The sequence below is a fragment of the Schistocerca piceifrons genome, chromosome 8, assembly GCF_021461385.2.
Source record: "Schistocerca piceifrons isolate TAMUIC-IGC-003096 chromosome 8, iqSchPice1.1, whole genome shotgun sequence".
NCBI lineage: Eukaryota > Metazoa > Arthropoda > Insecta > Orthoptera > Acrididae > Schistocerca > Schistocerca piceifrons.
The window spans coordinates 273037779-273052079 of record NC_060145.1 but is presented as its reverse complement, the minus strand read 5'-3'; the positions used below and the strand labels follow the sequence as shown (position 1 = coordinate 273052079).

The 14301-nt window shown below is 42.2% G+C and overlaps 1 protein-coding gene and 1 pseudogene across 1 annotated transcript in view; one reads left to right on the top strand and one right to left on the bottom strand.

The window, feature by feature from the left end:
* The window catches only part of LOC124711998 (odorant receptor coreceptor), a 337140-nt gene that overhangs the window by 151974 nt on the left and 170865 nt on the right, over nt 1–14301 (top strand). The gene's annotated exons all lie outside the window — the stretch shown is intronic.
* Nucleotides 916–1033, bottom strand: LOC124712630 (annotated as a pseudogene).

The following is a 14301-nucleotide window of genomic DNA, read 5'->3' as shown; positions in this document are numbered from 1 at the left end:
ACGATTGACTTTGCTTCGGTAATCGATAATCGATTGTGAAATTACATCACTGGTGCCAAAGCGGCAGGGATCACTGCACGGTCAGGCAAACAGCCGCGTCAGTGTGAGATGTGAGTGTGTTTTACCCGTAAGACGCTACGTCTCACAAAACTCAGATATGTTTGAAATGTTGCAGCGGCAATGATGTGCTTTCTGCCTTGTCTGTATGAGGAACGCATTAATCGCGATTGCAACCACCAAACTGGGGAGCCGAGGCCGTAAGTTTTTTTTCGGTTGTGTGTCTTCACCATGTCACTCCTCCGACCAGTTCTTCAGTACTGTTGCTCGAGTATTGATTGGTTAGGTTAAAAGCTGAAGTTAAAAAACGTTTAAGATTTTTTAAAGACAGTCTGAGAGCGTCATGGAATCGCTTAACAAGTTCCACAGAACGACATTACAAGAACTGACTGAAAATATTTTTCTTGGAACTACATACGATTCACCTCTGACAATGTCTTTAAAGTAAGATAAATGTGAACTTGTACAGTTGCTCCTTACCAAGGAGTAACCGTTTTGACAATGAGGAAAAATGTTGGAATCTGTGCGTATTATCGTATTCCTAAAACTTGTTTTCAAGAACTGGAACAGCTGTAAATTTTTACAGCGTCCACTTAATACTCACCGTTACGAAGTGGAAAAGTAGCAGTTTTAGAGAACCAATGTCAGTTCACTAACTCTAAAACTAAATTCAGTCCCTAGCGGTACTGACCGGCAGCGGTGTCATCCTCAGCCAAGAGGTGTCACTGGATGCGGATGTGGAGGGGCTTGTGGTCAGCTCACCGCTTTACCGACCAGTGCCGGTTTACGAGATCAGAGCCGCTACTTCTCAATCAAGTAGCTCCTGATTTGCCTCACAAGGAGTGAGTACACCCCGCTTGCAAACAGCGCTCGGTAGACCGGACGGTCTCCCATCCAAGTGCTAGCCAAGCCCGACAGCGCTTAACATCGGTGATCTGACGGGAACCGGTGTTACCGCTGCGGCAAGGCCGTTGGACACTGGCAGTTCACTATAACTCAGTATTGAACCTGTCTTTAAATACTGGCATTAATTTTCTGTGCCTTTCGTAACGAAGGGAGAAAAACACCTTTCACTTCGTTGGGTGCTCGCCTATTTTTCGCCGTAATTAGATTCGTGATATCATTCCAGCCAGCGATATTGATATTTTCTTAAATATCGTGGTTTAGCGTTGTAACAGTGTTCCTTTTTGAGTTGTCTTCCAGCTAGCACAAGAATACAACAGCCAACACAACTTTTCGCTGTTTGGATAAACATAGCGTAGCAGCGTTAGAAAGCGTTGTTTTCACAGAGGCACTCCTGATCTACCGACCACTGTTACTGGCACCCAGTTTACGATTGTCTGGGTCTTCTTTTTTACTCCGCCGCGAGCTTACGTACGATGCCAGAACAGCCTCTATGATCTTATACGTTCCAGTTTTGCAAATGTAAAGTCTGTTGTCCTCAAACGTTTATTTTACTATCTGTCATATTGTCCTTTTAACAGACTAGTAATTTGTAGGTGCGGATATTTTAACTATGGCTCTCAATTGGTGCAATCAACAGGCGAGATGGAGATGTCATCTTTGCTTTACCCTACCATTCTGCCTCGCCAGGTAACCTCCTCAACGTTTATCTCGCCTCTGCAAGCTTACGTTTGCTACTTCCAACACAACTATTTTCTTCCAGTGCCGTTAATGTGTCCCTCCTAACGATTCTCCTTAATTTTGTTCTCGCTCACTGATAACACGAAAGTGTATTGAAAATGTGATTGGTTGTATTTCTTTCGTGATTTAGTTCTGGCTTCAGAATATTTATATTTTAATTACTATTGATTGCTTTGTGGTTATCCTGCCGTCCTTTCTCTGCCGGTTACGTTTGTATAAGTTCTCATTGTACCGCCGAGTATACGTGTTTATTGACCTTAATCAGGCATTTGCATCATTACTTGTTCGTTATACTCCCTTCCCCCACAACATCTGCTATCCAATTCGGGTTGAGTTCAATTAATAAATCTGAATAATAAACCCTGGAGGTAAGAAATAATGTCACATACTCATTCACGGTAAAATTAAACGACGAAAGAAATGGAAAGCCTCGAAAATGAATCATACGCTTCAGATACGTACTTAATAGGTTAATCTTAACCGTGACATTCATGAAAATTAATTGAAAAAAAATCGTGATCAAAAGCATCCGCACACCTATTAGTGGACATAAACGTCGGGTGTTCCACCCATCGCCGTTACAACTGGGAACACTAACACTGCGGGGTCGGAATGTCTGTAAAGGAGTGGCAGCTCAATTCTCCTCCATAGACAAAACCAGAGAAAGTAGTGCTGTTACACGCTAGCATCTCGAGCTAATTCGACGTTGTAACTGAACTCAAGGATGCTGCATTGGGTTCAGGTCCGGATTCTTAAACAGACATGTCCGTTTCAGGAATGTCACTGCTTTATGAGATGGTGCCTTGCCATGTTATTACAAACAGTCAAGTCGCTGAACTGTTCCTCTACTGTACTTCGTACACAATGTTTGTCAAATGTGTTCATATACTTCTGCACTTAGTATTTTCCTAAGCTCAATCAGTGGACCACAGCCTAACTACGAAAAACAACTCCAAACCGTATCACTACATTCATTGTACTACACTGCTGTCTCCGTACCTTTCCTTTGGGTTGCAACAATGTATAGCGTGATTCATCACTCCTAATTTTGGACCACCTCAAGCGTCGCTTAGCACTGAATACAGAAACGTGTGGCCTATGAGATGTTCCACCACGGTACCACATTCCTTTTAACTTTCTACTCACAGTCATTGTACTAGCTGGACTGTTGGCAGCATTTCAAAACTAATGTGCGACTCCTTCTGCTGATTCTGTGTGATTTTTTAGAACCTTCCTCTGCAATGATTGACGGAGCCTGTCCGGTCAGTAAATCAGTCCGGCTGGCTGGTTTAGCTGTAGTTCCTCCTTCTCATTTCCAGTTCACAATCACAAGAACAATTTCGTCAGATATAGAAGGATGCAGATGTTCCTGATGGATTTGTTACTCAGGTGCCATCCAATGACTAGCTAATTTCCGACGTCATTGAACGCTCCTGACCGACCCATTCTGCTGTTACTGCGTTTCTACTTTCCTTTATTGAATTTAGTCCACCAACTGCCGGTCGGTTTCGCATTACATATGGGTTTATGAAAACCTTCGAAATTGCTGTAAGCAGTTACATTTCTTACATTACACTTTTCACGAAGGATTTCATATGATTATACACTATGTGAGTAAAAGTACTCGGTCACCCCAAAAACTTACGTTCTTCATGTGAGGTGCATTGTGCTGCCACCTACTACCAGGTACTCTGTGGATTGAACAGTGGAAAAACGTTGTGTGCAGTGACGAATCACGGTAAACGATGTGGCGATCCGATGGCAGTGCGTGGGTGTGGCGAATGCCCAGTGAATGTCATCTGCCAGCGTGTGCAGTGCCAACAGTATAATCCTGGGGCGGTGGTGTTATGGTGTGGTCGTGTTTTTCATGGAGTGGGCTTTCACCCGTTGTTGTTCTGCGTGGCACCATCACAGCAATGATGTTTTAAGCACCTTCTTGCTTCCCTCTGTTGAAGAGCAATTCGGGGATGGTGATTGCGTCTTTCATCACGATCGAGCACCTGTTTGTAATGCACGGCCTCTGGCTTAGTGGTTACACAACAATAACATCCCTGCAATGGACTGACCTGCACAGAGTCCTGACCTGAATCTTACAGAACACCCTTGGTATGTTTTGGAACGCCGACTTCGTGCCAGGCGTCACCGACTGACATCGATACGTCTCCACAGTGCAGCTCTCCGTCAGGAATGGGCTGCCATTTTCCAAGAAGCCTTTCAGCACCTGATTGAAGGTATACCTGCGAGAGTGGAAGCTGTCACAAAGGCTAAGGGTGGGCCAACACCATATTGAATTCCAGCATTACCGATGAAGGGCGCCACGAACTTGTAACTCATTTTCAGCCAGGTGTCGGGATACTTTTAATCACATAGTGTACCTCCATCACGTTTTGTTTTATTTCAGTTATTAAGGCACATATGTGTTGCATGTATAACCTTCGGTTAACATATAACACCGTCTTTTTGTGGTCACTGGCTCCTCTTCCACTTGTATCTGCACCTCATACATTACATAAACTATGAATTAAGCAAAGATAGAGTTTCAAGAGCCATTAATTCACAGAAATCCGTCTGATGATGGAATTATAATCCTATGAAGCGCGTAATGTAGATAATAACAAAAGTTACTGACTACACTAATCTGTAGTCTAATTTGAAAATTACTGAAGGCAACCGATTGCCAAAAGTAGTGAGCAACGAGCGATGAGATTGATTGAAGTGAAAAGCTAACTGCTTTGTAAAGACAGAAAATTAAACATGGTGTAGATCATGTGTGGTCGTAGTGATAACACATGTACACTCCATTACGGAATTGGAGGTTTCTTCTAGTATTTGTATTTTTAATCCATTCACTACTATTGGGCAGTACGTGTAGCACGACAGGTTATCTGAGAACCAGTGAGAATGTGCTGTGTGCTATCAAAGTTCCACTGGTAAAGATGATCTTGCTAATGGTTTGCAAAACTCATGGAATTAAACCTTTCATCTGTAAGTTCTGCTGTCTCCAGGTTTCAGTTTTAACCCTCAACTCCACTCCACTCTATATTGTAGCATGGAATTAGTTCGCGTCTGCAGGTAGGCAATCAAATGAAGAGATTAGCAAGGCAGGTTGCTACCTTGCCTTTCCGGACAATTCGTGTCAATAAACTGCACGGACATATTGATTTTTTCCGCCTCACTAATTGTATACATATTTGTGTGTCTGTTTTCTGTATACCTTTTAGTCTCTGCGCAGCGTCCTCTGAAACGCGGGAAGTTCTTTTGAATTATCCTGATTGTCCCATGTCTCACCATGTTGGAAAACGAAACGGAGAGAAATGTTATTTTTCTCCAGTTGTTACTTCTGACTATGACGTTAATTAAAATCATCATACTTTAATGTCTTCCATTCCGGAAAAAAATCGGGAAGTGAAAGGTCTCAATTGCTTCGGGACGTCACAAAACACATCTCCGGTGTCTGAAACAAGCTTGCATGTTTGAATAATCCCGATGACCTAGCTGCTGGGTCCCATTTCCGTACTCAACCAATCAACCATGTCTGAATAATTTATTTGCCGATCACAAAACTCAGTTTTGTCTCAGTGCGGGTTAGGAAAGTAGAAAGAATGTTGCTCCACGCAGACGTTACAGCTATAACCGCCAAGCCGGCTTTGAAAGACGTTGGCGTTCGTATGTGTGACTCGGGATTCTCACCTAATTCTACTTGCACTGTGTGACCAGGTGAACAGCGGTCAAGGCTTGTCTGGGGAAAGGGAGCTGGGGACGGTGAGGTGGTGGGGATAGGGCCGCACGACGGTGCACGCCACGGCGCCGCCACTCAAACATTTATCGTGAGAAAGACTCCCACACGTCGTGCAGGCCACCCCCGCCTCTGAGGGTACAAGTCACGGCCGTGAATCGCAAAGGAAAGGCACAAAGTTGTGTCTTCGACAAGTTGTTGCGAAATACACTTGGGATCCGAACTTCAGAAGCTTCAAAGTTTGCCCAACAGGCTAAGATAAGGGTGAAGCACATCAAGGAGACTACCTAACGTAGTAATCTCCATCAGAAATAAACATCAAACGGAAGCGTTACTACCCGAAAAGATGAAGGCCATAGGCGACAATCACAGAGTCACTGCATTGTTCACTGGACAGTACTTACCAACAGTCACTTCAAGTGTTCGTAAGCACGCTTAATAATGAAGGTGGTCACATTCTTGAAGTAACGTCAGATGAAGTATTTAAAGCCGTTCGATGAACGAAGGAGAGCAAGGCACTGAGGGGTGACTGTGTTACGACAGGAATGATCAAAGATGGAGGAAATCATTTATAAAAGAAACTCGCGTAACTATGTAGGTACAGAATGTTTGTAAAGTAAGGACATTCCCCAAAGCTGGAACAGTGCTGTAATTATTTATCATGACACGAAGGGAGGCAGAAAAGGCATAAAAAATAAACCATTGTTTACATTGTACAAGATATTCACTACAATCGTGAAAGGTTACCAACGACGTTCGCCATTAGCAGTCTGCTCCCCCACGTCGCATTCCTCGCCTGTTCCATTAGTAATCAATGATCAGGATGGAATACAGTCCAATACGACCCAAAGAAACAACAGTTTAATTTCGTTCAACGGAATAACGGCTTATTAACAAGCAGGTGCTAGAATGTGACATAACGGAGCACATATGATGTACGGACTTACTGCACATAATTCAGTCGCAGTCATGACACGAGAAGTACATCAGTATCTAGGCTCTCCTACTCTTACTCTTCCCCATTTGACAAGTTGTGATATACTTGGAACAGTTTTACAAAACCGTTGAAATTCCTCTATAATTTGTAGTGACAAACGTTTATTTACTTTTTTTTTCTTTAGACTTACGGCAAGTGCTACAACATGTTTTACTTTAGAAAATAGAACACTGACGGTAAACATCAAGTACTCCCCCTACACTCAGTGGTTTAAATTTAGTGAAGGATTCGTTTGTTATAAACGAAAGGAGTCTTGTTCTCTCGAAAATACGCTCGGAAACATGATAATATACTATCTACTGTTCACTACAGTAGTACGACGGTGACAGAGTGGAGACTGAGGCTCCTAGAGTGAAACCTGGAGCTACCGAAACTCTTACAAACTTCGAAAATCATTGTTACGCCGAAATCTTCAACCTTATGGGTAATTATTCTGTTTGACAGCCTCAACTCCATACACTGTATCATAACAATCACTAGTAGCAAGAGAATCACCAACATACACGAGTTTCAGGCAACAGGATGTTCAAATGTTCAAATGTGTGTGAATTACTAAGGAACCAAACAGTTGCGGTCATCGGTCCCTAGTCTTACACACTACTTAAACTAACTTATGCTAAGAACAACACACACACACACACACACACACACACACACACATGCCCGAGGGAGGATTCGAACCTTCGGCAGGAGGGGCCATGCAATCCGTGACATGGCGGCTGAGACCACGCGGCCACCTAGCGCGGCTGAAACAGGATGGAAACGCGTTACAACGAACAAACAGAATCAGCCCACGCCATTTCACACAGCCATAAGCAATTTGCCACAAGCTGCAATGTGAGACCTCAGATAATAATCAACCACAAGGGAGTTAGTCACTTATTACATACTATTCTGATGATTCAAACTCCACCTCATTACACCTTTATAAGCACGCCAGAATGCCGTCAAAAACTGAATAAACAGCACCAAATACTATTGTAATTAAATTAAAGTAAAAGGGATCAAAAACGAAAAATAACAAAACAAGAAATTCTGATACCTTTCTACCAAGACCAGACAAGAGTGTTTCCAATAGTATTTCTGTCACTTACCGAGCCCAGTCAATGGCTTCTCTGCCTTAAAAAAGTAGAGGGGAGAAATTCGTTGGGTATGAAACGTCCAACCAGCTGTCTCTCTCCTGTCTTAGATAGCCCATACTTACCAGGCCCCATTTCCTCAACTGTCCTATCTAAAACGCAGCTAGTTAATAAGTGGTTTCTCTTTTTTAAAAGTATGGGGAAGTATGCTTTTTCATTCTTTTCGGAGCTCGTTCCCTTTTCCGTTGCCTTTTACGTTTTCTCTTTTCAGCCATCCCCGCACTCATCCGACGAGAATCAGTCAGGGAATACGGGATAAAGGAAGAAAATAATATCCACTGAGATAAATAAAACAAATAGAGGTTTAGTGTCGGCTTGCCAGAGTAAAATTAGCAAGGCAGGTTCGAAAAAGTTGCAACATGTAGGATGCCTAGGTAAGTCACGTTACATGAAACGAATCCATGGACTCGTTTCAGAAATCTATAAGATTTCCACCAGCCAAAGGAACGACGTGGCTGCAGAAATGGATGCAGTGCAATGTATCATTTACAAGTCGTGAAGTAAGAAACAGAGTTACGACTATAGTGGAACCTCACTTAACGAGCACCTCCCATAATCCGCATAACGAGTAAAACAAATTGTAAAAGAATAATTACTCGCTTAACGACCGATGTTTCGCATAACGAGTGACGACGATTTTGTGTGACGTCACCAGCTATTGTCGAGCGGCAGGGGAAACGCTCAGCAATATGAACACCTTTCACTGTCGGCAGTGGCGAATGAACAATGTCTTTAGTGCATATTGCAGTCTGGGCTTAGCGCTCTTTCTACTACCATATTAGTGCAGCTTGTGATCATACATTTTTCGAACCTCGTGTTCACACAGTGTCTTTTTTTATGTCTGCAAATTTTAATAATCTTCGTAGAAATGACCCCGAAGGTAGAACCGCAAGAAGACGACCACAAGAGAAAAAAAATGACCTTAGAAATGAAACGCAAAATCACTGAGAAACGCGAGCGTTGCCGATTTAGCATGCACATAAATCGGTCTGTACTATCTTCAAGAACAAGGGAAAAATTTAGGAGATAGATGCTTCAAAGGGAGTGACAAGAGTATCTAAATAACGGTTTCGTATTCGGACAACGTCGAAAGGGTGCTCCTTGTATGGATAAACGAAAAGCAATTGGAAAGCGACACTATTGGTGAAAACATTTTTCGTGAGAAGGCGAGAATGGTTTTCGCCGACCTCGTTAAGAAGACGCTACGTCCACTTGCGGCCAAAGAAGTGTTTCAGTGAATCCGTGGGTGATTCGAGGAGTTTAAGAAAAGTACGGGCATCCACAGCTGTGTGAGGCATGGCGAAGCAGCCAGCTCCGACACAAAGGCAGCAGAGAACTTCGTCAGCAAATTCAAGATGTCCGTAGATTCTGAGGGTTATCTGCCGCGACAGGTTTTTAATTGTGAAGAGACGCGCCTATGCTGTAAAAATATGCCGAAGCGTACCTTTATAATAGCACAGGAGACACATTGCCCGGTCACAAGCTAATCAAAGACCGTCTCATATTGCTATTCTGTGCCAATCCAAGCGGCAATTTGAAAATTAAACCGCTGCTTGTTTACCATTCAGAAACTCCAGGAGCCTTCAGGAGGTGTAAAGAACAGAAGAGCGTGTTAAATATGATGTGGAACTCCAACAACAAGGCTTGGGTGACACGTGACCTTTCTTGTGATTGGATCAATGAAGTGTTTGTTCCCTCGGTGAAAAAATATTTGCTTCATATGAATCTGCCAGTGCACGTCTTGTTTGTTATGGAAAAAATTTCTGCCAATTCTCCAGGCCTAAAGGACGACCTCCCTGAAGAATTTCAATTCGTCAGGATCCAATTTCTGCCTCCAAGCCGGCCGGAGTGGCCGAGCGGTTAAAGGCGCTACAGTCTGGAACCGCACGACCGCTACGGTCGCAGGTTCGAATCCTGCCTCGGGCATGGATGTGTGTGTGATGTCCTTAGGTTAGTTAGGTTTAAGTAGTTCTAAGTACTAGGGGACTTATGACCACAGCAATTGAGTCCCATAGTGCTCAGAGCCATTTGAACCAATCTGCCTCCAAACAACACTCGTTTACTCCAGCCTATGGACCAGTATTATTTCTAGCTTTAAGAAGCTGTATACTAAAGCACTCTTCGAACATTGCTTTGAGTTGACTGAAGCTACCATCTCACTCTCAGAGAGTTTTGGAAATATCACTTCAACATCGCTGCCTGCATCAAGATGGTCGAAAAGGCGTGGGGATGGGTTACCAAGAGAACTCTCACTTCCGCTTGGAAGAAGCTTTGGCCGGAGTGCGCTGTCGAATGTGACTCTGAGCCCTTTAAGTTAGTACCTGTGAAGCCTGTAGTCAAAGAGATTGTATCTTTGGCCACGAGCATGGGACTAGAATTGGATGACAATGATATAGACGAGTTTGCGGAAGATCACAGCCAAGAAATGATCACAGGGGAGCTTATAGAGTTGCAGTGTCTTTCGCAACAGGAAGTAGTGCAGAGGAGTTGTAACCTCCCCCTCACTTATCGACCTTAATGACAGTGAAAAATTAAACCGCGTGTACCTAATGGAAATTTGGGAAAAGGAGTCGTCACCGAAGTTAATCTGTCGGTAAAGAGGGAGGAAAGGGTTACATCTAAATGAAAGGACAAATGCAAATAATACTGGTGGAAATTAATTTTGAAAAGGGGTAAAGTTAATAAAGAAAGTAAATGTGCGGCCGTTACGTTAACAATTAACTAGCGGTAATTAGATATTTGAGATTTGGGGGAAATCACGGTCGCCAGTCCTAAGGACAATTACTATAGTAACTGAAAAAGAAAGGTTATTACACATATAATTAACACTAGAAGCGTGGCAGCTGAAGGTTGACACGTGTAGTGTGAAATCTGAAAGTTTGTCAGAAGTAATAAATTTCGCTACACTCTGACTTAATTTAGCAAAAGAATTAATAAAACCGGAAAATCGAAAGTTAATTTAGTGACTGAAGTTAATAGTGAGCTTTCTTTCTGAAGCACATCGAAATCCAGTTAGTCTTGGACTACCTCAACAAACATTTCTAAAGCTACTTGAATCTACGCAATTTAGAAACAAGAGATTTAACTTTGAACTTGAATTAAATGATTCTGAACTATTAACAATAGTAAAATTTAGTACGTACCAAGCTGAGCTGCAGTCACAGGTAAGCTAAAATATGCTAACAAAACTCGCACTCTAAATTTGTGCTCGTGTAACCTAAATATTGTAGCCAGCTACTGAACTTTGAAATTAAAGCAGTGAAATCTAATTATATTATTTTAATGCTGGCGTTTGAATTTCAACGACACTCGGGTTCATTTCGGAAAAGGAAGGGACCCTGCTTGGCAATGCAATTGGGACAATGAGCAACAAAGGTTCATGCTAAGTTGCTGTAATTTTGCGAGGCAAATGGAACAATTTGAAAAGCTGAGGTCTGCCATACAGTTCTGAAACTTTACGTGCTTTTAGTCTTCCTTGTTGGCTGATTGAAGGTTTCAAGCCGTCGATCGAGGAGGTGGCGACAGTCACTCATTGTCGGCCGTCGCTGTTGCAGAAGCTGGATGTTGGCGCGCCTTCTTCTCGACACGGTCACCAGGCGAAACGGGCTCTTGATGTGCGCCAGCTAATGCTTCCCGTCCGCGACACCATGTCAGAAACTATCATCGCGAGTCGAGCGCAATTACATGCTGCCAAACCCCGAAAGCGCGGCAACTCGCGGGAGCGTCACACAACACCTGCTCCACTCGCTACTCCCGCCAGACTCTCCCTGTTCTGCCCGCGCTTCACGCGGCAGAGTTAACACTACCAAAGATCCTACCCACTTTGAGTCTTCACACGACCTATCGATGTAATCGTTCGATAGCAGTTTTCCCTAGGCAAGACCCAGCGTAAAAATACAAATAATCTTTACACAACAAACCAATTATACATCGACATAAATGCATAAATATATATATACAAACAGTAAAACAATTACAATATATAAAGAGACAGAAATGTCATATCTTGAGGTAACAAAACAAGGAAAAAAAATAATAGTACAATAGATGGAAATAGGAGGATATTCATTTCCGGCGTTACACGTGCCCCACATTGTCTGAGGATGTTCGTGTAACGTAAACAGACTCAGAAAATGTCCCAAAAAAAAACAGCGGAAATGCATATGCTCAAAACATCAACAAAATTTAGCATTCGTCTAATTAACCATAAATCAATTTTTAGACCATAATAACTGAGTGGAGACACTCCTTATCTTATTCCACTCTGTCATCTTGCACAAAATAAAACAGGTTGACAACATATTAAAATTCATAGAAGATATAGAAAATGGTTTAGCTATTCCAAAATCATTAAAATTCGTAACACTATGAGAAATGGAATACTATTTGCAAAATTAATTAGAGTGCATGGTCATAAAAACAGGTAGATCAAAATACGCAAATAAATAATTAAATAGACTACACATTTTATATAACCTTTTCATAATTAATATTCTCGTCACGAGAATCTATTTAACGCTAAACAAGAAAATAATGTACAGCAGATCGACAAAAACATGAATATTAACAGCAGAATTCTTTCAGCTGTCCAGGAAGAAAAAACAATTCCGCCTTCCGTACTCGCAAATACAAAGAATGCCGACAGCGGCACAAGAGCCGACAGCGGCTCCGCCTCGCCAGCATTGTTGCGCCCGCGTGTGCGGCACGCTTTATCTCACTCGCCCTTGTGACGGCGTTTCCAGAACGTCCGTTTCACTGAATTCTTTCGGAAAAACTCACTCCCGAGTAATCTCAAGGAGTCCATAAACACTATCACAGTGGATAACTCAACACTGTCCATCATCACACGCATGTACTAGCCTGAAACTTAAAACAGCGTCTAAGTACATCGGCAATGACTAGTAAAACACATATTCATGGAATCTTACACCTAGTTACAAAATCATATTTACATTGCTTAATCTACTGTGACTCAGCTGAAAACTTAAACTAGCAGCTTGGATTTTTAAATTGATTAATATTCAGTAACTCTTAAATCATTTAATCAACATAAATTACTTATTAATTACAACTTCTTTAATGACCTCTAGGTCAGGCAAAAGCATCGCCACATGGCACATCCTTAAATCTTACACTCTGTATCTACATACTGTACAAATTACCCTATCTGTGGTACTAATCAATCCTTGGTTGGTACAATTTCAAATCTACTATATTCCGTATACCTAATCGTTTTCCAGAGCTTGGATACTCTAAGCAATAAGCATTTGTGTGAGGTATACCAATGACTTTATATGGTCCATTATAAACAAACTTAAATTTAGAGATTTCATTGTCTATCTCGCTCGATTTCTCATGAGCTTTTACAAGTACTAAGTCTCCGATTGCAAACTTAGCAAAACGCGCTTTAGCGTCATGACGACGTATGCGAGCATCAGCTTTTAGCTTCATTACTTCTCGCAAACGATCTTTTTTCACACCAATACTAATGTCAATCCGTGGAGGGAATTTGATTACCTCTTCCACTAAACTTTTACTTCTGTCATCCAACAGGATTTCCTCTGGAGAAAATCCCGTAGATTCATGTCTCAAGGTGTTCATAATTCTCTCAAATACTGCTACATATTTGCCCCATGCCTTATGGTTGTGATGGCAATAGGTACGGCAAAGTCGGCCTCGTCTTTGTTCGTGCGTTACGTTTGACACACCGTCTACAATACTTTCCAATTCACTTTCTACATTATTGTCAATGCCGAGATTCCTCACATTACAGTCGTTCAAATTCATACCTAGGTCAATATCATTCGGCCAGTTAACAATGTGTGTAGGCTGGTATTGCCTATGCACACCGTCTCCTGCCTCGTCAAAACTAACTACTATTGTTTTATCTTGGGACGTACATGTCAAAGTTTTGCTTTCGCAATTAATCACTGCACGGTACTTTAATAGCCAATCTAACCCGATAATTACTTCCGTAGTCAAGTCTGGCACGACGACAAACTCTTGTTCAAATCGTGCCCCACATATCTCGAAGTGGACAAAAATCTGTTTTGTGACCGGTTTACTGGCCTTCCCAGTAGCACCGATAATTTTCACTCCTGTTACTGGCATAACTACGATGCCAGGTCTATCTTTCAGTAACTCAAATATTTTCCCAGATACAACGCTCAATTCTGCACCGGTGTCAATCAACACGTTTAGTTGTAGGTCGTGCATATTAACAGACACTACTACCCGTCTACACTTGTCCTCGACTGTTTCTTTATTTTCCCACAGTAAATCCTCCTCTATATCCAGGTCATTCCAGAACAAATCATCCGGCTTTGATCCTAAATCCGGTTTATCTGGCGGCTTTTTCAGCCTCTGTTCACTTACAGTTTTAATTTCAACACGTTTGTCCTGAGGCTTAGTCCCTAGCTTCGCCTCCAATACCGAAACCTTTTCCTGTAACTCGTCAACTAGTGAGTGTTGCTTTGCTATCAATTCACTAATTGTCACCTTCGTTGATTCCACTTTGGTCAGATTGATCTCATCTGTCAATCTACCTGGAGGAATGTGGCCAGTAGCATCTGAAATTACTTCCTCTGGATCTGCGCAACCCACACTGCTATCGTCTGACTGTATAATGTCAGCTCTAGCCTCATACACGCTGTAATCTATGTGCTTTTCTACCAATCGTGTCCGGCTATCACTAAAATTTTCGTAATCTTTCTCCTTAATACTCTCGC